General features: G+C 48.6%; 1 long non-coding RNA gene across 1 annotated transcript in view; it reads right to left on the bottom strand.

Moving 5' to 3' along the window:
- The window catches only part of LOC109281926 (uncharacterized), a 72,039-nt gene that overhangs the window by 24,673 nt on the left and 21,656 nt on the right, over window positions 1-25,710 (bottom strand). The window lies entirely within an intron of this gene.

The following is a 25,710-nucleotide window of genomic DNA, read 5'->3' as shown; positions in this document are numbered from 1 at the left end:
AGCTGATCTCCCATGCAGAGATAAAGCAGTTTGCAGGACAGAATCTGAAGGAGATCAAAACAAGTCCCTGCATCCATCAAGTCCCCTAGTAGATCCTTCACCTCCCAGTTCTACATGGGCCTGGCTAGCTATAATTATATAACACGTGTTTGTTGGGTTTAATTTAGAGTCTGGAATTCACAGACCACCCATAGTGTCTGTGAATAATAAGTAAGTAGTGTTTCATCAGAAAGTAGGGGCCATTCCACACTGTTTTGATGTCATTTCCATGATCATCTCCCTTTCTCTTTGCATAATGAACTTTTCTAACTAATTAGTGTTGCAAATCTCTTGCAACTGGCTGGAGAGCTAGGACAGGCAGGACCAGTAAGGAGCTCCAATTAATCTCACGTACTTCCAGGATCAGGTCACTTCCAATACTGAGGCATGGGGGAGTGGAGAATGATAGGAGCTATAGCTGACAAAGCTGTGCTACAGCATCCCTCCATCCTTGCTACAAAGCTGTCCGGGTTTAAATGCCCCACATAGTCCAGAAGTTCTATACTGAACTTAAAAAGTTGAGCTCAAACCCAAGCTCAACTGTGGCAAGTAAAGGGAATCTGTCCTCGGGGCCATAAAAGATTTGTGGCAATTTCCTTATGAGAAGTAGCTCCTTTGCACTGGAGAAATTCCATCTTAAGCAATTCCATTAGGACTAAGGAGTGCCTAATTCTAGTTTACTGGGTCAGTCCCAGGTCTGCATAAGGTTCCCTTGGGATCGTCTATGGAGATTCCTTAGAGGTTCAGGTCTTTCATTTTGTCAGTTAAAAAGTTTTTTTATATTAAACTGAACTTGGTATATTGATACACTGGGTACCATCAGTCTGGCATGGATGAAGCACAGGCAGGCTTGGGCAGGGGTGGGCAAAGTCTGGCCCATGGGCTGAATCAGACCCAAGGTGGACTTCATTTCCCAGAAGCCCCTGCCCATGTCACTGTGGCCAGTTTCCAAGGAGACCCCAGCAGTAGCAGGGATGTGACAGCAGGGAGGCAGGGTTTCCATAGAGACTGGCCCCAGCAGTGCTGGTATACCATGCAGCTGGGTGGAGAGCTGCTCTAGGGCCAGAATCTTGCAGCAGTGACAGCTTGATCCAAAGTCGGGGTAGATTGCGATCCACTGTTTGCACACCGCAGCCTGCTAACAAGCTAAAGGAATATTTCAGAACTCTGGTTATTTATTGTTGCTGTGGTCACATCAACAAGTACAATTTTGCGAAAAATGTCCGAAGTCAAATCATATTGTACAAATGCAGACTATGCCAGTGGCAGTACAGATGGGTGTCCAAAACCATAAGGTCATCAAATGCAAAGTGAAGGATGATTCCTACAAGTCCAGGAACTTTCTGCCTATCTGCTCTTATGCTGAGGGTTTTGATTGGGACCGTACCACTATCTGAGCACTGGGCCCCAGACTGCACAGCAGGTTTCTGAGCATGAATAACTGGATTCCTAAACTAGAGGGGAGAAGAATGGTCCCTGAGAAGATTCCAAATGCAGTCTAGCCCCTGGTGCCAGAAGAGATGCTGGATTAGGTCATTTGTCTGGGTAAGATAAGGGACATCCAGTAGCCATATTCTAAAGCAGTGCTTTGACATGAGGTGGCGGCAAGATGCGAGCTGCTATGATCGCCAGCAGATGGGAAGTGCCAGGACAACCCTGGCCCTGATACTTACTGGCACGCTTGACATCCAGACAGCCAGGGGAAACCCCAGCTCTGCTGCCACCATACTTTATTAGTGTGTGACAAAGCCAGCTGGTCAGGTAAAGTCCTGGAAATGTCATAAAGATGTGCCTGGTGCTGATGAGGAAGGAGACTAGAAGAGGAAGCCAGGGAGAGAAAAAGCCGTCTTCCAGAGAGGCATGCACTGGCAGGGGCAAGTTGAAGGAACTAGTGGCAGTTCCTGCATGGGAAGACTCAGAGGAATCTTCAAACTTACCTGGTGAGGAATGGCAAGAGGATCTGGGGCTGCTGATGAGCCAGTTCAGCAGCAAGGAGCACTTGCCATCCTCATGAAGAAAAGAAGATATCTAACCGTGAGTGGATTGGGGAAGCAGGGAGAAGTTTCTCTTCCCCCCTATCCCTATGCTCAAATAATCTGTAAGAGTGGAGAACAATTATTAATAGATGGCATAGGGAAACCCCATTAGGGAAACAGGACATTGCATAGAGGCAGCCAGATAGCCTGCAGACCTAAATTTCCTGAGGCTTCTGGTTTAGACATAAGACACACCAAGTACTTGAAGATGCTGTGGGCATGCTAGCTGCCCTACTTACCTAATTGTGACTGATGACATTGGGCTGGCACTAGGACAGGTTGTAGAGGAGGCAGAGCCCCAATGTACGCTGCTTGACTGAGTAGAATCACAGTGTATAAGAGTTGAAAACCTTCCTCCTCTTCAATATTGTAAACATCAAACATGGCAGGAAAAAAGAGTGTTTGCACCAAAGTAGTTTGTAAATAGGGTCAAACTGTCCGGTCCTAAGGGTGGGCATTAGGGCTGTGCAAAGGTTTGGGTGGTGATTCGATTTGGAGGAGATTTGGCCCGATTCAGTAGCTGAATCTCCAAATCCAAATTTAATCAGGGGACCAATTTAAAGGTCCAAATCAATTCAAAGGTCTCTGAATCTTCAGAAAAGATTCGGAGAGCTTTGATGATTTGGGCAGTCTCCAATGAGACTCTGAGCTGATAAGTACTAGGGGTGGGGAAGGGGGGCTGAGAGAGGGGGGAGGACACTATGTGGGGACCCCGGCCAGCCGCCTGCCCCCTCCCCCCCTGCTCCCCCAGCCCTCCCCATTGCTGCCCCACCTGCCCTAGCTCGGTACTTTAAAAAAAAGCCCTGGTGCTCACCAGGTGCTGCCAGGAGGGGGAGGGGTTCCCTGCTGGCCCCCACTTTCCCATGCTGTAGGGGGGGGTCTACATGACTCACTGCTCTTGCAGTGGCCTTGGGGCTTTGGGGGAGGCTGTGGAATAGCCCCTGACATGATGTGGGGCAATGTGGGGCAGTGTGGATTGCCACTGCCAGCAGGAATGATGAGTACAGAGGGGGTTTTTTGTTTATTTTTTCTTAAAGGGCCAGAGCTGGCCCAGGCAGGGCACCTGTGGAGGGGCTGGGGGAGTAAGAGGAGGGTCAGGGGGGGTCATGCACAGTCCCCCATGCAGCATGGGGCAGTGGGGGGTAGTGGGGATCACCCCCTGCCTGGCAGCACCCACTGAGTCAGGGCTTTTTTTTTAACAAGAGCCGGGAGCTAGGGTGGGTGAAGCAGCCATTGCTGGGCTGGGAGAGGGGTGGGGGATGGGCCTAGCCTGGCTGATTTGGAGATTCAGAGATTTGGAGATTCAGCAGCAGCTGAATCTCTGAAATAGATTTGGCCAAATAAAATCAGGGCAGTGATTCGAACCACTGAATTGAATCACTGTCCCCTGAATCAGCCAAATCTGAATCCAAAGCAAATACTTGTCGCTTTGCACAGGCCTAGTGGGCATGCAGAAGATCCCGTCTCAAGATGTAAATGCCCAGTTAGGACAACACATGGACATTTACAGATCGGTGCATTGGCTGGGAATGATATAACTGACCAAGATGTGGAGGAAAAGCCGGACATAGTTTTAAATATGATGTCCTAGGCAGTTATACTGGGCCAGACCCTACAGGCAGTAACTAAGATATTGGAGGCACAGCAACAACAGGCCCTATAGCAGCAAAAATGGCTGCAACACAACTGGACCTCATTTAAGATGCATAAAATGACTAAGGATGATGTTGTGGAAGCCTATATTGATGCCTTTGAACAAACTTCCATACAAGGGGGTCTAGAGAAGGCTCAGTGGGCTAGCCGGTTGGGGTCACTTTTGATAGAAAAGGCCTAGGCTATCTATAGGGCCTTACTGCAATAAGAGGCATATGGCTATGAAAAAGTAAAGGCAGCTATTTTATATCAGTTGGAGATCACCCCTGAACACTATTGGTGTCTATTTAGGGCTAAAAGGGCAAGGAAGAAGAGACTTAGGGTGCTGTTGCAGCTCCTGAAGGATTTGTTAAATAAGTGGGTGCCCCCAGCAAGTTATAACCATGGTGGGTTAGCAGACCAGATGTTGTTGGAGCCATTTTTTGAGTGAAGGCACTCAGAGATGGGTGAGAAGGCATCTTCCTAGGACCTCAGAAGAGACCGAGGTTAGCAGAAGCTTCTCCATCCTCAGAAGGAGAATATGGTGGGGAGAAAAAAAATAGAGGTGCTGGAGTTAATGTACACTGGGACAGAGACCAATGAAGGGAAGTGAGTAAATCTGGGGGGAGGGGTGTCCTCTGTTATAGGTGTAATAGATTGGGGCAGATTTCTCGGGAGTGCCCACAACATATGAATGAACATTGGAAGCATGGGAGTATTCAGCATGCCCCTAGGGAAAGACTGCCTGAGACAGAGGCAGTAGAGGTTATGGACTGTAGCTTTGGCTGTGGAGATGGGGTTATAGTCATCTGGTAGTAACAGACTGGGTCACTTGAAAACCAATACAAGCTACACTAGACTGGGGGCGCTCTCAGACCCTGATCAGGGCTGACTTGGTTCCTAGAGAAAGTGTACAGTGGAGCAAGCTGGTCTGTATGAGACGTATTCGGGACAGATCAGACCAGTATGAGAGAGGTTTCCTCCAGATGAAAGTGGCCAACCATCAGGGAAGGATGCGAGTAGGGGTAGCACTGGATCTTGATTGTGAAATGATAATTGGAAGGGACTGGCCTCCTTTATATGATGTGTTGGAGGAAGTAAGAAGGGCTGGGATGGAATGGAAAGGGTGGCCTAGTATGGAGGGATGGATAGGTGAGGAAGATAGAGCCTCCTCTTCAGATGAAGAACAACCCTTGATTTTAAGAGGGATTGCCAGTAGCCCATGATTTAAGATGGTGCAGGACGAGGAGGAGAAATTTGCGCAACTTCGGTGTTATCCTGTGGGGTCAGGCCAACGCTCAGGATCTCAATATTGTGCTGTTAGACAGGAGGGCATGGTGTACAATTGCACATGCACACACTAACAAAAAAAATCAATTAGGTGCATACACACACACTAGGTGCATACACCCACACAGTACCAACTCAGGCACACACACACATCCAAAATTACCAGCCTAGGCACATACATACCTATTACCAATTCAGGCTCATACACACTATACACACTGAAAATTAGACAACAATCAGTTGTCAATAGCCACACACTCAGTACACATACATGGATCACTAATTTGTATATCATGCACACAATGACACACACACACATATATATACACACTCACCAGTTCACACAGATACCACCCACCTACACATACACACAGGTGAGTTCCTAACTTCGGTGGTGTGGGGTGTATGTGTGTGCTTAAGGTACTTGGGATACCTAGGGTGCTTGGTGACAATGGGAGGGGGAATCAAGGGTCAAAGATCTCCAGAAGGAGGGGAAGGAGGCAGATGGATGGGGGTTAAAATGAGACCATGAAGGTACCAGGAGTGAAAGTTGCTGGGGTCAGGATTAGAACCAGCAGACTGGAGGGGAAGCTGGGGTTACTTAAGGTCAAGTGGCCCCAGGGTTACTCAAGATCACTGGTGCAAGGGGAAAATCCCAGTGGCAAGGAGGAGACAGCCAGGAAAGAAAGAGAGGCAGAAACCTGGGAGCTTGGGGCTGGAAACTGAGGCAGACAGCTGGGAGATCAGGGGGCAGATAAGTGGTGGCAAGGAGGAAACAGTCAGGAAACAGACAAAAACCCAACTCAGGGTTTTGAAATAACAGGTTTATTAAGCAGACTACTACCACTACACTACACAGCCCCATGAAGTTACTGGTTCACACACATACACACACACACAAGCACTCACAATGGTAGCAGGAAATAGAGACTCAGTGGAAGGGTTGGAGTCCAGGTAGGGAAGAGAAACAGAGTCCAAGTCCTTGGTTAAAGAGAGGGTGGGGCTGATAGTTACCTATCCAGGCTGGAAAGGGGTCTTTGTCCAGCAGGTGTTGTCCGGGGGGGGTTGCTGGCAGGGCCTCTGGGTTGATAGTTGATAGGCAGCGTGACGTGGAGCAGGTCTGGTCCAGGTGACGATAGCGTCCCCACTGGGTCTGTTTTTACTGCCTCCTTTTATAGGGGTAGACCTTCTGTGACCCCAGTGGCAGGGGGCCTGTCCAGGCAAGGGCCAGCCCCTGGTGCACTGAGCATGTGCATTTCAGGTCAGGACATACAGTTTCAGGTGTCTGTAATGGTGTTTGAGGTGGGGTCTTCAGCAGTCTTTGTCTTTCAAATCTTGAGCCAGGGAGGGTCAGTGCAGGGTGATGGTTGGGTCGTGGAGTTGATTGTTCGGTCATTCAGAGGGAGCTATTTTTAGACCTACTGCCATTGTCTCTCAAGCACCCTCATTCATCCCCATTCATTAAGGAACCAAATTACATAGTAGGGGTAGGTGTGAGGCATGGGTTACACAACCAGGCCTGGGGACAGGATGGAGACTTGACAAACAAAATGGAAACTTGACATGACTTATGCTAACTTCCATATGTAGGCCTAAATCATATAGTATCAGTAAAACAGTAATATCAATATAAACATAACAATTATACAATATGTCACTATAATTATACAATATGTCAGTGGATATCCATAACAGGGCACTTACTTGAAAAGAAGGAGAAAAAAACACACAAAACAAATACAACTTGCTACAAAAATAAAATGCTGAAGCTTATCCTATGTCTTAGCTCACTTATACTTATCTATAGGGAATAGAGAGGGAGAGAAAATGTCAGAAATGGTTGGGGAAGGGGAGGGAATATATTTTTAAATAAATAAAAAAAAGAACAATGGGGGTTTTGCTACATCAGGACCAAGAGATGTCATGGATAGATGGGTGCAAAGTATGCTCTGAGTTAAATGTAAGTGATTCTCATTATGAAATAATGGGGGGCTTACTATATAGAATTTAAAAAGGACCTATAGAAGGAGAGGTGATAGAGCAGCTGTTGGTACCTAAACCATTCAGACACGCAGTGTGGGAATTAACCCATGCATCACTGACCAGGGGACACATGGGTCAAGACGAGACCATGGTAAAAATAATTAGGTTTTTCTGGCCTGGGCTGAGAGAAGAGATAGCACATAGTTGTTTGGCTTGCAGTGAGTGCCAGACAGTTAATGAGAGTTAACACCCACCTCGGGCTCCTCTGCAAGTAATGCCAATCATAGTTATTCCTTTCGATTGGGCAGCCTTAGATATAGAGGGGCCTTTACCTAAGAGCTGTGCTGGCTATTAGGGTTGTGCAAAGCTTCAGTCGCTGATTCAATTTGGTGGCCGAATCTCCAAATCTGAATCAAATCAGGAGACCCTTTAATCTCTCCAAATCAAATTGGAACTCACTGAATAGATTTGGAGAGATTCGATGATTCAGACATCGACACAGCTTTAAATGTTTTTTCTATATACCTCAAGGTACCAGGCAGCTTGTGAACACTGAGATGGTGGGGAGGATGGAGCATCCCACAGGAGTGCGGGGGGATCCCCAGCTCTCGGTGGTGGACCCAGAAGTGGACCACAAGCACTTCTGGTTCACTTTTGGATCCACTGTGGAGTGCACAAAGGACACCCCCTCCACCCCCTAGCTCAGCCCTTGAGGTCTGCCAGAGTGACACATAGGTGACACACTCACCGAGGTGTTATTCAGGTGGGTGTCCTAGATGGGGAATGCCTGGGAGATCCTCACAGATTAAGGTACCAACTTCATGTCAGGGGTCATGAAAGCAATGTGCCAGGTACTTAGGATTAAACAATATAGGACTTCCATCTACCACCCTCAGACTAATGACTTAGAAGAGCATCTAAATGGTACATTGAAATGTATGTCGTGGCAATGTGCACAGAGGTACCCTTGAAAATAGGACCTTTTGCTCACACCCTTGCTATTCGTGCTCAGGGTCATCCCTCATTCCTCAACAAAGTTCTCCCCATTTGAATTAATCTTTGGGTATAAGTCACAGGACTTAATGCAAATCATGAGAGAGAGCTGGGAAGAAATGGGGAATAGGGGACTGGTGGCCAACCAGTATAGGCAAAATATGCTACACTGTCTCAATGTTGCATGACCGGTAGCATGGGAAAATTTGGAGGGAGCCCAACAGCAACAGAAAGAAAGATACAATTGTAGGGCTAAGAAGCAGGAATTCTAGGTAGGGGGATAGAGTGTTGGCCTGCTACCTACCACAGCCAATAAGCTGCTCATGCAATGGCAGGTCCCGTTTGAGATTATTTGTAGAGCAGATCCAGTGGGCTATGAGTTACATTGTCCTGGGTATGCTTGAGAATGTCAGATCTTTTATGTTAATTTGCTGAGGGCCTGAAAAGATCCAGAGGGGTGGATGGTTAACCCTGAAAGTGTAGAGGAATTTGGGCCCTAACTCCCCAGTCACAAAGAGGTAGAGACGTTGGGCAGTACTGTCCAATGGGGTAAGAGACTAACAAATGAGCAGTGGAAGGACTTGTATTTGTTGATCTATAAATTTAGGGATGTATTTGATGAAAAGTCAGAGAGAGCTAAGGGCATGAGGCACAAAATACATACTCCTAAGTGTTAGACCCCGACTCCATGAGATGCCCAACGACGAGGGAGACAACAGATCGATGCCATCATGCATCACCTGCATACATTGCTCGTCAACAGCTCTATTCAAAATGGAGACAGCTTCAGGCCAGCTCCAACAAACCAGGAAGCAGCCACAAACATTAGTTCTCTCCATATTTATACACCTTTGTTCATGCTTACTACCATTTACTCCACCTTTGTCCCTCCTTTGTTCCACCCATATTCCCTCCTATCTCAAGCTCCACCTCTGTTTACTGTTTATTTCATTAGCATGGAATTACCTATGCATTTAACTTATTTACATGTTTTTTTGCTATGAGCGCATGCCTAAGACCATGACCTTGGCTTCTTTCAGTTATTTGCGGTTTCTTGCTGATTTGTTCACCGTCTCCAAGGTTTTGTAAATAGGGTCAAACTGTCCAGTCCTAAGGGTGGACATGCAGAAGACCCTGCCTCAGGACATAAGCAGGACATTAAGACAACACATGGACATTTACACGTGGACTTGGAACCAGCCTGGAGAGAAAGAGGTACCAGAGCAAGAGTTGTCTGTAGCTCTAGCTAAGTGTTTACTGCTGTTTTAGTTATTATTGTGGATAAAATAGTTACATATCTAGAAGGTAATGGCCAATAAAATTTTGATTATGGAGGTTGTTACATACCATGGAGTGGCTTTGGCTTCAGTTGAGGGCAAAAGCCAGACTATTTCTAGAGCATCCATTTCTCAACCCACTCCCAGTCACATGTAACCTACAATAGCTTCCAAAAAAAAAGGGGGGGGGGGGTTGCAGAAAGAAGTGGTAAACTTGTCACTAGTAATTCATTTTTACCAAGTTTGAACTAAGTATTGAAGTAAAGAAACAGCTGGGAGCATTAGTTTATGTCAGCATTTCCCAACTGGTCTGCCGTGGCACTGGTGTCACATCAGGCACGTCCAGGTGTGTCACTGCACTTTGGATTGTAGCCATGCCCCCTTCCTGGCTGAAACCACGCCCCCACCTGCTGCTGCTTCTTCTGCCCCCTGTTCAGCCACTCCCATACTTCAGAGCTTTTAAACCACAAACAGAGCCTACAACATAAATCACTTGCCTTCAACATAAGTTTTCCTACCAAGCTCTTTCTCTGAGCCCAGCAAGGGTCACTTTGAGGCTTCCTCAGTGAGTCCAGGTTTATAAGGCCCTTGACCCCTCCTCTTCCAGCCACCTGACCTGCTCTCCCCCAGGAAGCTGTAGGACCTTTCTCATGGTGCTCATTAGTGGCTGTAGCCATTCTCACATTAAGGTCTTCTGATTAGTGCCTGGAGTCCTGCAGCTTCTTGGCTCTCTGCATTCCTGGTACCTGGGACATGGCAGCAGCTCCATCTAACATTTTTGGGTGTACAGAAGCTGCTGTGGGGTCCTATGGGGGCAGTGGAAGAATCTTTAATTACTGAACAAAAGCTGGAATGCCCTTTGTCAAGAGGCACCTTGTGTTCTTTAACCAGTGGCAGTAGAGGTCAAGATTTTGTCTTCTCTTATCTGAAGTACAGTCCCTCCAGCAACTGTTTCAGTACTGAAAACCAGACCCTGCTGAGTGCTGCACATAACTGCTTCTGAGAGTGCTCTCTCAGGTCAGTGCCAAACAAGCCTGCTTCTGTTTCGCTGTTAGATGGCACCAGGCTGGGCTTACTCTTGTATCTTTACAAGTCACATGGCTATAAGCAAATGCCAGATTAATTCAAACTGGAGATAACATGCAAACTTTGCCAAGGATAGTACCTGGTAGACCAACTTCCTAGTGACCTGGTGACCTGACCAAAATGCAAAGTCTTGATTTAAAGACCAGAACTGTCCTTCTGAAGAATCTTCTCTTCCTGTGCCAGATATTCAGGGCTAGCTGCAGGAATCAAAAGTGTGAGATTTTTTTTGACATATGCAGACATCCTGTAGGCATCTAGTTGAGTGATCATAACAATTGTTTCTGGCCTTGAAATCTGTAAGTGACAAACTCCTCATTTGAAGGGTGGCTACACCCAGTATTGTGGTAATAAATGCAGTTTGGAGCTAATGAGTGCAATCAGTTCAGTTTGTACATATACATTTTGTCCACAACAAAGGTGCAGGGATGTTTGCCTGTATCCTCATTTAATAGTATTTGGCTGTCTTGCTTATGGGTTGATTCTTCTGGCAAAGGACATAGTACGTGTGAATACAGTGAAGACAATATTGGAAAACTGCAAAGCGATTGTGAAGGTATTTAACAATCATCATGTTGCTAATCAGACTTTGAAGAAATTACAGAAATAGAAGCAGGGGAAGGAAAGTGCACTTTTATTGGTCAGTTTGGGCCCGCTCCTGGAGGAGATGCACAGGTTAATGCCCATTGTGCCCCCAGGACCCGAAGTCCCAGACCTGGACTCCACCCAGACTCTGACCCCCCAGCGAAGTGCCAGGAGGTAAGTGAGCTGGGCTGAGAGAGGGTGGACAAGTGCAGGGGCACTCGGAGGGTGCCAGGGAGTGTGTGTGTAGAGCTGTTGGGACCAGGGCACAAACTCGCTCGCAACCATAGCAGTGACTCATTGTGCCTGCAGGCATCCCAGCATGGTTGAGATCCCCACCCAGACAGAGTCTGAGACTCTGCCTCCCACCCAGATGGAGCCCCTGGCCCCAGACTGTGGGGGATGCCTGGCATGGCTGCTGCCATCTGGGAAGGGGGGCACCCCCACTTGTGGGGTGTGCTCCCTAGTGGAGTCTCTGGAAGGCCAGGTGTGGGAGCTCGAGGATGAGGTTCGCCAGCTGTGCACCATCAGGGCCCACGAAGACTTAATTGATGGCTACTGCCAGACCCTTCTTCAGAAGAAGGAAGAAGAGAAGGAGATAGAGATGGTGGCCAGCAGGAAGGCTGACCAAGAAGACCTATTTGGAGCTACCTGAAAGACAGTCACCTTATGCTCCAGGAAATGCAGGGCCAGGGCTGATCCTCCCCTGCCCTGCACAGCAGGTACGCTCCCCTCCCCATGCAGGAGGAGGCTTCAATGGTGACACTGGAGCAGGAGGAAGGTAAGCAGTGTGCTGCCACCCCCAAGAGGAGGTGCAAGGTGGTGGTGATGGGGGACTCCTTCCTGTGGGTCACTGATAGATTCATCCGCTGTCGGGACCCCCAGCCTGTGAAGTCTGCTCCCTCCCTGGGGCTCGTATCCAAGATGTTGTGGAGAGGATCCCCAGGCTCATCTGGCCCTTCTATTACTACCCCATGCTCTTCATCCATGTGGGAACAAATGACATGGCCAGAAGTAATCCAGACCAGGTCATGAGTGACTACAGGGCTCTGAGGGCTGAGCTCAAGGTGGTTGGGTGCTCAGGTAGTCTTTTCTTCTGTTCTCCCTGTTGCAGGTCATGGTCCTAGGAGGGAAGGATGCATCAAGGAAGTAAACCAATGATGCTGATGGTGGTGCTACCGAGAGGGCTTTGGATTCCTCAACAACAGTGCACGCTTCAGGGAGAGAAGACTCCTGGGAAGGGACTGCATCCACCTCATGTGGAAAGGTAAGTCCCTGTTCTCAGTCAGGATGGGTGATCTTCTAGAGAGGGCTCTAAACTAATATTGCTGGGGGATAGGGATACACTAATTCAAGCGTGCCCAGGGACCATCACACAAGAAAGCTCACCTGACCCCAGTTGTCTTTCCTGCCTCATTCAGGGGGCTGGACCCGATGATCCCTTCCAGCCTCGCAATCTATGAATCTAGGAATTTATTGCCAGGAGAAACTAGATGGGACTTGGCAAGAGAGCCACTCTTGTGGAAACTGAGGAAATAGTTCTCCTTCAGCATGACAGGAAGTCGAGGGCCTCAGAAGGAGGACTGAGGTGCCTGTATACTAATGCCAGTAGTATGAGCAACAAGCAGAAGGAGCTAGCCCTCCTGCTCTCCAGTGGGTATTATGATCTAGTAGGGATTATGGAGACCTGGTGGAATTCCTCACATGATTGGAGCACAGCCATGGAGGCTATGCCCTGAAGAGAAGACACCAAGTAGGGAAGAAAGGTGGAGGTGTAGCTCTCTACATGAAGGAGGCTGACATTGGCTCCAAAGAAGGACAGCCTGAAATCCTCTGGGTCAAACTGTGAGTTGGGGGGGCATGGTGAGAGAGACCTAACTGTAGGTATATACTACAGGCCACCAAACCAGGGGGAGGAACTCAATCAAGAACTGACAAAGGCTGCATGAGCACAGGACAAGGTCATCATGGGTGACTTCAATTATCCAGCTGTCTCTTGGGAGGAACACTCAGCCAAACTGGATCACTCTTAATAGCAGCTTACCACTACATCAGTGGCATACATCAAGGGCTCAGTGAACAACTGTTCACCAGGGCACCATTGGAGATAACCAGAAGCAATAGCCATAAAGTCCTGGAAAACCTTTTCAGGCTTAATATTAGGAAAAAAATTTTCATAGCCAGGGTGTCCGGACTGTGGAATAGGCTCCCTCCAGTGGTGGTGCAATCACCTACCCTGGAAATCTTCAAGAGGAAACTAAATGGTCACCTTGCTGGGGTCACCTGACCCTGGTTGACTTTCCTGACTCGTGCGGGGGGCTGGACCCAATGATCTTCCAAGGTCCCTGCCAGCCTCACAATCTATGAATCTATGAATTTATTGCCAGGAGAAACTAGATGGGACTCGGCTACAAGGTGTTTGCTATGCACAAAGAACTGTTTGCTGTGTGCTTCAATAGATGACACAGTGTCACAGGGCACCTAGGGATGCCTGAGCCTTTAGGAGAAGAAATAGCTTAGCAAAGGAGCCTGGCAGGCTACACAGAGCCCCACAACTGCAGGTTGCCTGAGTAACTGTCAGCAGTCAGCTGACTGGAAGGAGTCAGAGGGCCCAGGGCACATAAAAGCTCAGGGCTGAGGCTGGCTGGGGGTGATTCTCTTTGGCAACTGCCAGGAAAAGGAACTCCTGCACAAGATAGCTGTCTCTATCTGGCTGCCTGCTTTGCTACCTTCAAATGCGGTAAGACTCTAGGGGCTTACAAGATGATAAAGGGGGCTGGTATTCTAAAGGTGGGAGTTGGCCTTCTTTAAGGGGCAAAGTGCTGCCTTTATTATTAATGTTATGTTGTAGCCCAGGGGCTTTGGTTTGTGTTATTGTTTGCACCGGTGGACTGGGAAGAGGCTAATAGGGGAGGAGGAGGCCTCATTGGGGGCATACAATTATGTAGAGCCCTCACACCAGGGGGGTGTAGTCTCAGGGGATGCAGAGAACCCAGAGCCAGGGAGGGAACAGTGAGAGGGCCAGAGAGCCCAGCACCAGAGGGGTGCGAGCTGCAAGGGGCCAGGGACCCCAGCACCAGGGGAGTGCAAGCTGCAGGGGGCTGAGGAGTCCAGTGCCAGAGGGGCATGAGCTGCAGGCATGCCCAAGGACCATCACACAAACAGCCCAGGGGCCCAGTAATAAGAGGAGTTTGTGGGCTACTGCCTCAAAGCTGGGCCCAACACAGTGCGTCTAGGCTAGAAGGCCTAGCTATATCAAAGGGGTGGAGTCTGAGTAGGCCAAGGCCCCAACAGCAATGTAACACCCGTGAGGTATGGGGTGTGGTAAAGGGGTGGTTGGAGCCACACAATTGGCCCATAAGGCCTGAGGTGTCTCGTGCAGCACCGTACTGAAGAGAGGCCTGGCAAAGGACCTACAGATCAGAGAGCTTGAGTAAGGTTCAGCAAACCAGGACTAAGTGAAGGCTTGTGGGCAGCCTCCTGAGTTATTTTTCCATCAAAGACATGGCAGGAAAGATAAGAGGGCACCCTTGAGGCAGAACTTACATGGTGACAGAGCCGCCAGAGGCATCAAGGCCATCCCTGGGGATCTCACTCCATGACACACAGTATCCCAGGTTATTGACCTTCTTGACAGGGCTTTAAACTGAGACCGCTGGGGAACAGGTGGTCTACTAACAGTTTTAGCCCGGGTCATGTCAGCCACACTACCAATAATTAAGGCAGTCTAAGGTATCCTGCTCTGCTGACAGCCCAAGGAAAGATCCCTCTTAACTCATCACAGATGCATTGGGCTTCACATGGCAGACTTAACTGCCTGTACACAAATGCCAGGAGCTTGGGAAACAAGCATGAGGAACTGGCCCTCCTCCTATGTGATAATGAATACAACCTTGTAGGAATTAAGGAGACCTGGTGGGACTCCACCTATGATTGGTCAGTGGACTTAGACGGTTACACCTTGTATAGGAGACACTTTGTGGGGCAGGGGGCTGGGGATGTTGCTCTCTATGTCAAAGATCAGATCACCTCCCTGCAGATTGAGTTTCCAAACCAGGAAGGGCATCTTGAGACCCTCTGGGTCAAAGTATGAGGAGAACATGGGGAGGGTGACTTACTTGTAGGAATCGACTATAGACCCCCCCCCCAGCGAGAGGAAGACCTAGATCAGGAATTCAATAGAGAACTGGTCGAAGCCACATGCTCCCGATGCTTGATTGTCATGGGGGACTTCAACTTCCCTGACATCTCTTGGGATGAGTGCATGGCCAAATCTGACAGGTCGCATAGCTTTTTCACATGCATCGATGACCCTAACCCAGGAGGTCTACAGGCTGACTAGGGGACAGGCATTGCTGGATCTGGTCCTGGCCAAGGAGGAGGACCTGGTGAGTGATCTTCTGATCGAGGGGAAGCTTGGTGACAGTGACCATGAACTGGTCAACTTATTTCACTGAAGAGCAGGCAAACATCTGAGTAAAACAGAAGTCTTTAACTTTGGGAAGGCCGACTTCTGCAAACCGAGAGAACTGGTCAGTCAGGCAATCAGAGGCCATACCCCCCCAGGAAAGGGAGTACATGAGGAATGGTCATCGCTCAAAAACATGATCCTTGAAGCACAGAGCAAAGCCATCCCTTCTTGAAAGAAATGCAGTCAATGGGCAAGGAAGCTCCCATGGCTGAATAAGGAACTGTTGGACCTCATTAAGCTCAAAAGAGTAGCTTACACCATGTGGAAAACAGGAAGCATTACCAAAGAGGATTACTCTGCACTCACCCACACCTTCAGAGAGTGGTCAAGAAAAGCCAAGGCGCAAACCAAACTAAAGCTAGCTATGGGGATCAAGAACAACAAAAAATTCTTCTTCAGATATGTGGGAAGTAGAAAAAAGAACAAGGATAGTATTTGGCCCCTGAGAGATCCAACGAGGCAACTGACATCAGATGCCCAAGAAAAGGCCAATCTCCTAAATGACTTTCTTGCATCAGTTTTTTACCCTCCCACAAGGACCACAGTGCCAGGAATGGCACAAAGCAATTCAGGAGTGGACGATGGGCCCAAAATTGATGTGGATCAGGTGAAGAAACACCTTGAGAAAATGGACATTCACAAGTCCGTGAGCCCAGACAGAATGCACCCAAGGGTCTTGAAAGAGCTTGCAGACATCATTGCATCCCCTTTGGCAGGGATATTTGAAAAATCATGGTGATCGGGTGAGGTCCTGGATGACTGGAAAAGAGCCAACATGGTCCCTATCTACAAGAAAGGGAGGAGGGATGACCTGAGGAACTATAGACCAATCAGTCTGACTTCCATCCCTGGAAAAATCCTGGAGAGAATTGTCAAGGGATCCATCAATGCCAGACTAACACAAGGCAAGCTTCTGATTGCCAGCCAACATGGGTTTCGGTCTGGCAGGTCTTGCCTGACCAACCTCATCTCCTTCTATAAGCGGGTAACATATGCCCTGGACAAGGGAGATGGTGAGGACGTCATATATCTGGAATTCAAGAAGGCCTTTGACCGAGTTCCCCATGATGTCCTCATAGTTAAGCTGGGGAACTGTGGCCTTGATCATCATATGATCTGATGGCTAGGCAACTGGCTATGGGGTCAGACCCAAAGAATACTAGTTGAAGGGAGCAATTCAGCGTGGCGCAGGGTTACAAGTGGAGTACCTCGGGGCTCAGTACTCAGGCCAGTGCGCTTTAACATTTTCATCAATGATCTAGATTCAGGAGTCAGATGTGAACTAACCAAGTTCATGGACGATACCAAATTATGGGGGAGGGCCGTCACTGCAGGACAGGCCGGGAATACAGGCTGGCTTCAACACACTTTCAAGGTGGGCCGACAAAAATTGGATGGCCTTCAACACAGAGAAGTGCAAGGTGCTGCACTTTGGTAGGAAGAATCCTCAGCATACGTAGAGGCTTGGCAATGCTACGCTTGCTAGCACCATGACCAAAAGGGACTTGGGGGTCTTGATTGACCACAAGATGAATATGAGCCACCAATGTGATGTGGTGGCAGGCAAACTTCACCAAACCCTGGCATGCATCCACCAATGCATCTCAAGCAAAACCAGGGAAGTCATTCTCCTACTTTACTCATCCCTGGTGACACCACAGCTGGAGTACTGGGTCCAGTATTGGGCCCCCACTTCAGGAAGGATGTGGAGAAGCTATAGAGAGTCCAGAGGAGAGTCACTTATATGATCCAAGGCCTGGAGGGAAGGCTGTTAGAGGAGAGGCTGAGGGACTTGGGACTCTTCAATCTGGAGAAGAGAACGCTCAGGGGGGACTTGGTGGCAGCCTACAACTTCATAAGAGGGACCTGGGAGAACACCCATTCACCAGAGCACCACAAGAGATAACAAGGTCTAACGGCCATAAACTCCAGGAAGGCTGATTTAGACTAGTTCTTTACAGTGTGTCTCCAGGGTCTGGAACAAACTCCCCCCAGAGGTGGTGTAAGCACCTATTCTGGACTCCTTCAAAACTGCTGGATTTATTTGTTGCTGGGGTCACTTGATCCCAGCTGACTTCCCACCTATGGTGGGGGGGCTGGACCCGATGATCTCATGAAGTCCCTTCCAGCCTCTAATGTCGATGAAATCTATGAAATATTCCAGAGATATTCAGACCGCTAAATGAAAATCTAATTGAGCTTTTGCCTTCTTCACCTCTATCCAAAAAAAAGTAGTAAAACAAATGTTTACTACGAAATCATCTGGCAACAAACCTTTTGGATCATCAACACAGAGGACAACATTTATGAGAAGATAAATTATCTACTGCTCTCGATACAATTATGGAAGTAGCTAAGAATGTCCCCAACATCAACGAAATAGCCATAATGACAGAAATTGCCGAGTACCGCACAAAAGAAAAAGACATCATTTGGCGGGCAGCAGAGAATATGTTTCCTCTCACATGGTGGAAAGGATACTGTAACACCTGACTGTTATCTAGGATTGCTCTAAGGATCCTAAGCATTCAGAAAGGATTTGGAGAGCTTCAATGATTTGGGCAGTCCCCGGTGGCTGCAGCAGGGAGCTGCAGCTGGACTCAGAGCTGGTAAATAGGGGTGGATGAGGCGGGGCTAGAAGAGGGGGGAGAGACCATGGGGTACCCCTGCCAGGCCCCATCCCCCACCCGCTCCTCCAGCCCCACCATGGCTGCCCTGGCCACCCCAGCTCTCCATTCTTTAAAAAGAAGCCCAGACTTACAGGGTGCTGCTGGGTGAGGGGAGCGATCCCCACTGCCCCCCACTGCTGCAAGCTGCATGGGGGGGCTCTGCATGAGCCCCCTGAACTCCCCCTCACTCTTTCAGCCCCCCTACCACTACCCTGCCTGCCCCAGCTTCGGCCCTTTCAGAAAAAACAAACCGAGAAAAACCCCAGGACTCGCTGCTCCTGCAGCAGCCTCAGGGCTTTGGAGGGCTCATGGAAGAGCTCTCACATGGCAGGGGGAAGCAGGGAGCAGTGGCGATTGGCCCCCACCAGCAGGAACTGGATAGTTCAGGGGAGTTTCTCCTTAAAGGGTTGGAGCCATGGTGGGTGGGGCAGCCATGGCACAGGACTGGGACAGCAGGGGGCATTGAGGGGCTTTTGCAGAGCCCCCCATGCAGTGTGGGGCAGTTGAGGGTAGTGGGGATTGCCTCCCCTGCCCAGCAGCACCTGGTGAGCTGGGGCTTTTTTTTCCCAAGTGCCAGGAGCTGGGGCAGGTAGGGCAGCCATTGCCAGGCTGGGAGAATGGGTGAGGGATGGGCCAGACTGATTCAGTTGAATCGATTCAGGACAGTAATTCAAATCACTGAATTGAATCACTGTCCCCTTGTAACAGGGAACCCTAAACCTGTGAGCTGACCCTAGCACCAGAGAGGGCACAGTATTCAGGGGCGAGCTGATCCTAGCACCAGAGAGGGTACAGTGTTTGGGGGTGAGCAGACCCCAGCGACACAGAGGGGCAGGAGACTGAGTGAGGTTTTTTTGGAGAGCTAGAGCCTGGGAGTCAAACCCTGATTAGCCGGGGGGGGGGGGGGGGGGGGAGGTGTTGACTGAAAGGCCTAACTAGAGAGAAAAGGGGTAGGCCCGCAGCAGCTGAGACCCCAACATAAAGAGGAATTTAAAAATACCATCTGCGAGGCTTGGGCTGTGGTGTAGGGGAGGAATGGAGCCACAGATAGCGCCCCCTGGCATTGGAGCATACAATAGGCAGCCTCCCGCTTAATTAACAACTATTAATTAACAACAAGGCATGGCAGAAGAGGTGGTTGGCCCATAACAGGTGGGCAGGGCCACCAGTAGATGGATCGCAAGCAAGCCCCCCTGTTACAATGGTGCATTGACCGGGAACTTTTCATATGGCAGTATGCATCATAGGATGCTGGTTCGCCTGTATGAGGGAAAGAATCCTTGGGTCCATAAAGAAACCAGAGAAATGAGAGCAGATGCTAGCCCTGGACCCAGAGTCACAGCAGCAAGTCTTGGATCAGCTACGCCAAATAATACAAGGCCTACAGGATCAAGCCACAAGACAACAGGCACTGTTAGCCAACATAACCAGGAGCGTCCACCCGCGATCAACGACCTAGGTAGGGATGTATGGCTATGGAGCCAGAGTTGACTCTGAGGTGGGAGACAAGCCACCCGCATTGATGGTGGAAACGACAATGGAGGGAAAAAAGGTATGGGCTATGCTGGACTCAGGCTCATTGCAGACCATGGTGCAGAGTGTCGTGTTACCAGCAAGAGAGAGGGAAGTAGCGGACCACATAATTGTACAATGCTGGTGCAGGGATTCCATCGAAGTCAACAGAGTGGGGGTCATCCTACAAGTAGGTGATAGGACCCGCCAGATGCTAGTTGGGGTCGCTGAGTGCTTACCCTACCCAGTAGTACTGGGCTATGACTGGCCAGAGTTGTTGACAGAGATAGCCAGTGTGAGGCAAAAGGAGGGAACTGAGATGAGACAAAGTTGCTGTTGGAGGCCCTGGGAGACTAGGAAGCCCAAGGCTGGATGGGAAGATAATCTGAGGGCTTAGGGATTCACGAATGAAACCAAACAACCTCCTCACAAAGAAGAGGCCAAACAAGAGGTGGATGTCGCACACTTATGGGAGGATGAACATTTCCAGTTGGAGCAGAGTTGGGAGGCAGATTTTTGGTATGCTTTGCAGGAACACCTGGCTCAGTGAAACAGTGAGGTATTATGACCAGAGCTGATGAAGACAACACCAAGTTTCGAGGTAAGAAATGACCTCCTGTACCAAATTGAGCAAGGGAAGCCTGAAGGAGGGGAGGTTGTACAGTTGCTGGTACCTCGGCGATATCAACAGGCTCTACTGAAGGTGGCTCATGAGCTCCCTATGGGTGGACATTTGGGCAGGTACAAAACAGAAGCCCGCATTCAAGCAAGAATTTTTTGGCCAGGACTGTTGTGGGAAGTGGTGAGGTATTGCACTTCATGTTCTGTGCACCAAAAACTGAACCCAAGGTACCCTCCAAAAGCTCATTTAATTCCAATGCCCTTGGTAGATGTTCCCTTTGAGCAGGTGGCGGTGGACATCATGGGGCCACTTCTCAGAAGTAGCACTGGAAACCAGTATATTTTAGTTTTACTGGATTATGCAGCAAGGTACCCGGAGGTTGTGCCGATGCAGACAGTGTCCGCTGCAAAGGTGGTGAATGAGCTATTGAAAATATTCTCATGAGTAGCACTCCCTACAGAACTGCTGACAGACCAGGGAATGAATTTTACATCACACGTGTTTCAGGGAGTGGGTAAAGCTTTGGGGAATAAACATCTAAAGAAAGCAGTGTATCATCCCCAAACGGACGGGCTCATGGAGCATTTTAACCAGACATTGAAGCAGATGTTAAAGAAATTCATGGTCGAAAGTCCTTAGAATTGGGATAAAATTATACCACCTTTGTTGTTTGCTGTAAGAGAGGCACCCCAGGCCTCAACCAGGTTTTCACCCTTTGAACTATTGTATGGCTAGCAACCAAGGGGAATCCTGGATTTGATTAAAGAGATTTGGGAAGAACAGCATAGTAAAGATCAGAACTTGATCCAATACATAATACAACTGCGGGAACACCTTGAAGCAGCTTGGAGTGAGGTTTTAGGAAATCTCAGAGAGGCCCAGCAATGACAAGTGAGGCATTATAACCAAGGTGCACAGGAAAGGAGGTTTGACCTGGGGGACCGTGTGTTGGTTCTATTGCCTGACCATGAGAGTAAGTTACTTGCCTGGTGGCAGGGACCCTATGAAATTATATGCCAAGTGGGGCCCGTAGACTATGAGGTGCATCAGACAGATAAACAAAAAAAGAAGCAAGTATACCATGTCAATATGTTGAAGAAGTGGGAAGAGCAAGAGTGTATGTACCTAGCCTTTCATCCTGAGGAATTAGAATTGGGACCCTCTTTAACAGAGGGAAGTGGACTGGGTGACATAGAACTGGCCCCGCAACTATCTGAAGAGCAGAGAAGACAGGCCACCAAGCTCGTCAGAGGATATGGAGATGTGTTCCAGGAAACTCCTGGGGAAGCTCGGGGTGTGGTACACCAGATAAAAACTCCTCCGGGATGAGTGATCCATGAGAACTGGAGATGGATTCCACAGTGACTGCAGAGCCAGATAAAAATAAAGATTGAGATGATGCTGGAGAAAGGCATCATATGCGAGTCCCACAGTGACTGGCGGAGCTCCATCATAGCAGCGCCCAAGCCCGTTGGAAAAATTCGTCTCTGTATTGATTTCTGGAAGGTAAACTCAGTAGCTAAGTTTGATGCCTATCCGATGCTGAGAATAGATGAACTGGTGGAAAACATTGGGCAAGCTTACTACATTTCCACTTTAGACCTGACAAAAGGTTACTGGCAGGTCCCAGTAGCACCCAAAGATCAAGAAAAGACAGCATTTGCCACCCCTTGGAGTCTCTTCCAGTTCCGGCACATGCCGTTTGGATTACATGGAGCCGCTGCTACATTTCAGCATCTAATGGGCAGAGTTTTGGCTCCCCATGGAGGTTATGCCATGGCGTAACATAGTAATAATAACATAGACAATATTATTATATATGCTGAAGAGTGGGCTAAACACCTCACCGCACTGAGAGTAGTAATGCAAGACTTGAGAAGGGCCAGGCTGACAGTCAATCCAAAGAAATGTACGATAGGGAAAGAAGAGACACAATACCTTGGGTTCCTAGTAGGAAGCGGGAAGGTGATATCATTGTTAAACAAGGTGGAGGCATTGTGAAACTATCAAGCTCCTCATACCAAGTAACAATTGAGGGCTTTTATGGGGCTAGCTAGTTATTATAGAAAGTTTGTACCTCACTTCACAGACTTTGTAGTGCCTTTGACGGAGATGATAAAGGCGGGGCCTCCAACCAAGGTGAGATTGACATCAGATGTGGAAAAGGCATTTCAAGCAGTGAAGGACGCGCTATGCTTGCAGCCCCTACTATATACACCAGATTTTAATAAACCTTTCCTGGTGCAGACCGATGCAGCAAATGTGGCTACTGGAGTGGTGTTGGTCCAGAGAGAAGAAGAACACACTATAGCCTACATAAGTAGGAAATTACACCCTCTGGAATGGAATTACACCCTGACAGAGAGAGAGTGTTTGGTGATTAAGTGGGCTGTTGAAACACTCTGATATTATCTGTTAGGGCAGCGGTTCATGCTGATCACCAATCACGTGCCTCTACACTGGCTACAGAGCATGAAGACGGACAATGCTAGACTGATGAGATGGGCCCTTAGTCTACAGACATATTGTTTTGACGTAGAGCATCGCCCAGGAACCAGGAATGTAAGTGCTGATTTTTTCTCAAGACAATACGAGGAAGAAGAGGGGCTAGGGGAAAAAGAAGGACCCCAGACAAGTGAGAAGAGAAGGGGGTGTTTAACAGGGAACCCTAACCCTGTTACTAAGAGACAGGTTGGTCCCTTTAAGTCCAGAAACTTCCAGTCACGGCCGTCTGGTCAAGTAGGGGTTAAGGCTCAAGCCCTGCCAGCTGGTCAGGTGACAGGAAAAGGAAGGCCAGGACCCTACAAATAGCAAGTGGAGAAGGTCAGAGGGGCATCAGGGAAGCAGACTCCCAATGACCACAGTGCCATGGCCGCAGTCTCTGTTGGAAGACTATGCCATGCCCTGAGCCATCCTCATGATCATCTAAAGTAAGCAGGCATGTTGCCTCTCTTGTTTCTGTATTATCATTTTTCCATTATATGGCCTTAGAAATCTATGTTAAGTTACAGCCCAGGGGGCTTATGTTTTGTTTGTAGTTTTATAAGACTGGTGGTTTGGGTGAGGCTATTTGGGGAAGGAGGAGGCCTTGTTGGGGGCCCATTGCAGTGTGGGGACCCCAATGCCAGAGAAGGCACAATATTCAGGGGTGAGCTGACCCTAGAGAGAGGGTGCAGTATTCAGGGTTGAGCTGACCCTAGCGCCAGAAAGGGCGCAGTATTCAGGAGTAAGCAGACCCCAGTGCCATGGAGGGGCAGGAGCCTGAGTGAGGTTTTTTTGAAAGCTAGAGCCTGGGAGTCAAACCCTGATTAGCGGGTTTGGTTTTTTTTTGACTGACAGACCTAGCTAGAGAGAAAAGGGGTAGGCCCACAGCAGCTGAGACCCCAACATAAAGAGGAATTTAAAAATACCATCTGTGAGGCTTGGGCTGAGGTGTAGGGGAGGAACAGAGCCACAGATAGTGCCCCCTGGCATCGGGGCATACAATGGGCAGCCTTCTGCTTAATTAACAACAATTAATTAACAACAAGGCATGGCAGGAGAGAAGGCAGGTGGTTGGCCCATAACAGGTGGGCGAGGCCACCAGTAGACGGACCCCGAGCAGGCCTCCCCTGTTACACCCCTGAATCAGTTGAATCCAAATTCGAAGTGAATACTAGCCACTTTGCACAAGCCTAATAATTAGTTGGTCCACAGGAAATTAAGGCTGTCAGGGAAGGAAGGCAGGGAGACAGAGACAGAAAGAAGAGTCTGTGAGAGAGAAGCCAGGCTACCTCATGGGATCTGGAAAAAGACTGAGGGGCTGTGAGGCTGGAAGCAGCAGCACCACACCAGGGAACTCATGCTGGAGGGAGACAGGGAAAATGGTGGTGCTGAGAGAGCAGCAGGGACCTGGAGTCACCTTCTCAAGGCCTGGGAAGAGGCCCTAGGATTGAGAATTAACCCTATGTGGGCTATGTTACATTTGTATTATTGAGGACTGAGTTGTTTTAATGTCCCTGAGAAGTGTGTGCGCCCAGGAAATAAAGAAATGTGTAAAGTTTTAAAAGGATTTGAGCTAGCAACAACTCTGAACCCGCTACACAAGGGTTCATAAAAAACATAAAATGATAACATAGCTTAATACTGACTGTAAGTGGAGACCAAATATTACAATTGTAAATCCAATTCAGGAAATATTTATAAATGGTATACAGAGTCCATCACCCCCCACCATCCGGTCAATCCTGCATTTGGGTGTATCTATGAAAACAACCATTACTAAAGTGTCATTTGCCTCCATGACACATTTGAGTTTGCTCTAGCCTGCTGAATTATTGAAATGTAAATTAATAAATTATTTCAATAAATGACTAGCATAGTACTTCCACTACTTTTTTGTATCCGCCACTTTTCTTTGTTCATCTGTAAGCCTAGTAGTTTGAATGTGGACAGGGAGGGCAGTACAGACAAAGAGATTGCTGTGGGGTTAGGAGAACCCATTGCTGTTGCAGTTTAGGATGATGGATGTGGTTGGGTGAGTGTAGTTTCCATCTCACACCAGAAATACATGATGGGCAACACATCTGAACTCTCTCCAGCTGTGCACTGTTGCATCTGACCCAGCACCATTATACCTTTGTGACTCTACAGCTGTTGGGTGTTAGAGTAGCCCAGATGAGAGAGCACAACACAACCAGCAGGACAAGTGACTTTATTGTTCTAAACAGTAACCTAAACTGAAAGCAAACCTCATGCCTAAGGAGGCACAGAATTTAACATCTAAATAAACTGCGTATAACAGCAAATGAACAATATATCACATTACTCCACACTATCCTAAACACTAAATTTTTAGATAACATACAGAACACAATGTAAAGGAATGTATGGAGTGAACGCGTCTACATGAGATGCTTTATTGCACAATAGAGCAAATTGATGATGATGGGCGATCACTCATGAATGAGTACGATTATCTTCCAAGGATCTTAATAGTGAGTCCGCAGGTGGCTCCACATGTCTTGTTGCAGTGAGGACAGATGTTTCCAGGAGGGATGGGCACTGTGTTGCTGCGTTGGATATTCTGATGTTATTTTCAGCATACATACAGGCTGGGGAGTTCCCTTCTTGAAAGCACAGAGGCGGAAAGGGATCTTGGAGTCATTATTGACTCCAAGATGAACATGAGCCACCAACGCCAGACCACAGCCAGCAAGGCCAGCCATACCTTGTCATGCATCCAAAGGTGCATCTCAAGTCGGTCCAGAGAGGTGATACTCCCCCTCTATGCGACTTTGGTCAGGCCACAGTTGGAGTACTGTGTCCAGTTCTGGGCGCCGCACTTCAAAAGGGATGTGGCCAGACTGGAGAGGGTTCAGAGGAGGGCCACCCGCTTGGTGTGAGAGGAGCAGGACAGGCCCTAAGAGGAGAGACTGAAGGACCTGAACCTGTTCAGCCTCAGCAAGAGGAGGCTGAGGGGGGACCTGGTGGCTGCCTACAAGCTCATCAGGGGAGATCAACAGCAAATAGGCAGAGCTCT

Source organism: Alligator mississippiensis, chromosome 13 (genome assembly GCF_030867095.1).
Source record: "Alligator mississippiensis isolate rAllMis1 chromosome 13, rAllMis1, whole genome shotgun sequence".
NCBI classification, from domain to species: Eukaryota; Metazoa; Chordata; order Crocodylia; family Alligatoridae; genus Alligator; species Alligator mississippiensis.
Note: the sequence above shows the minus strand (reverse complement) of the source record. Positions and strands in the feature narration are given on the sequence as shown.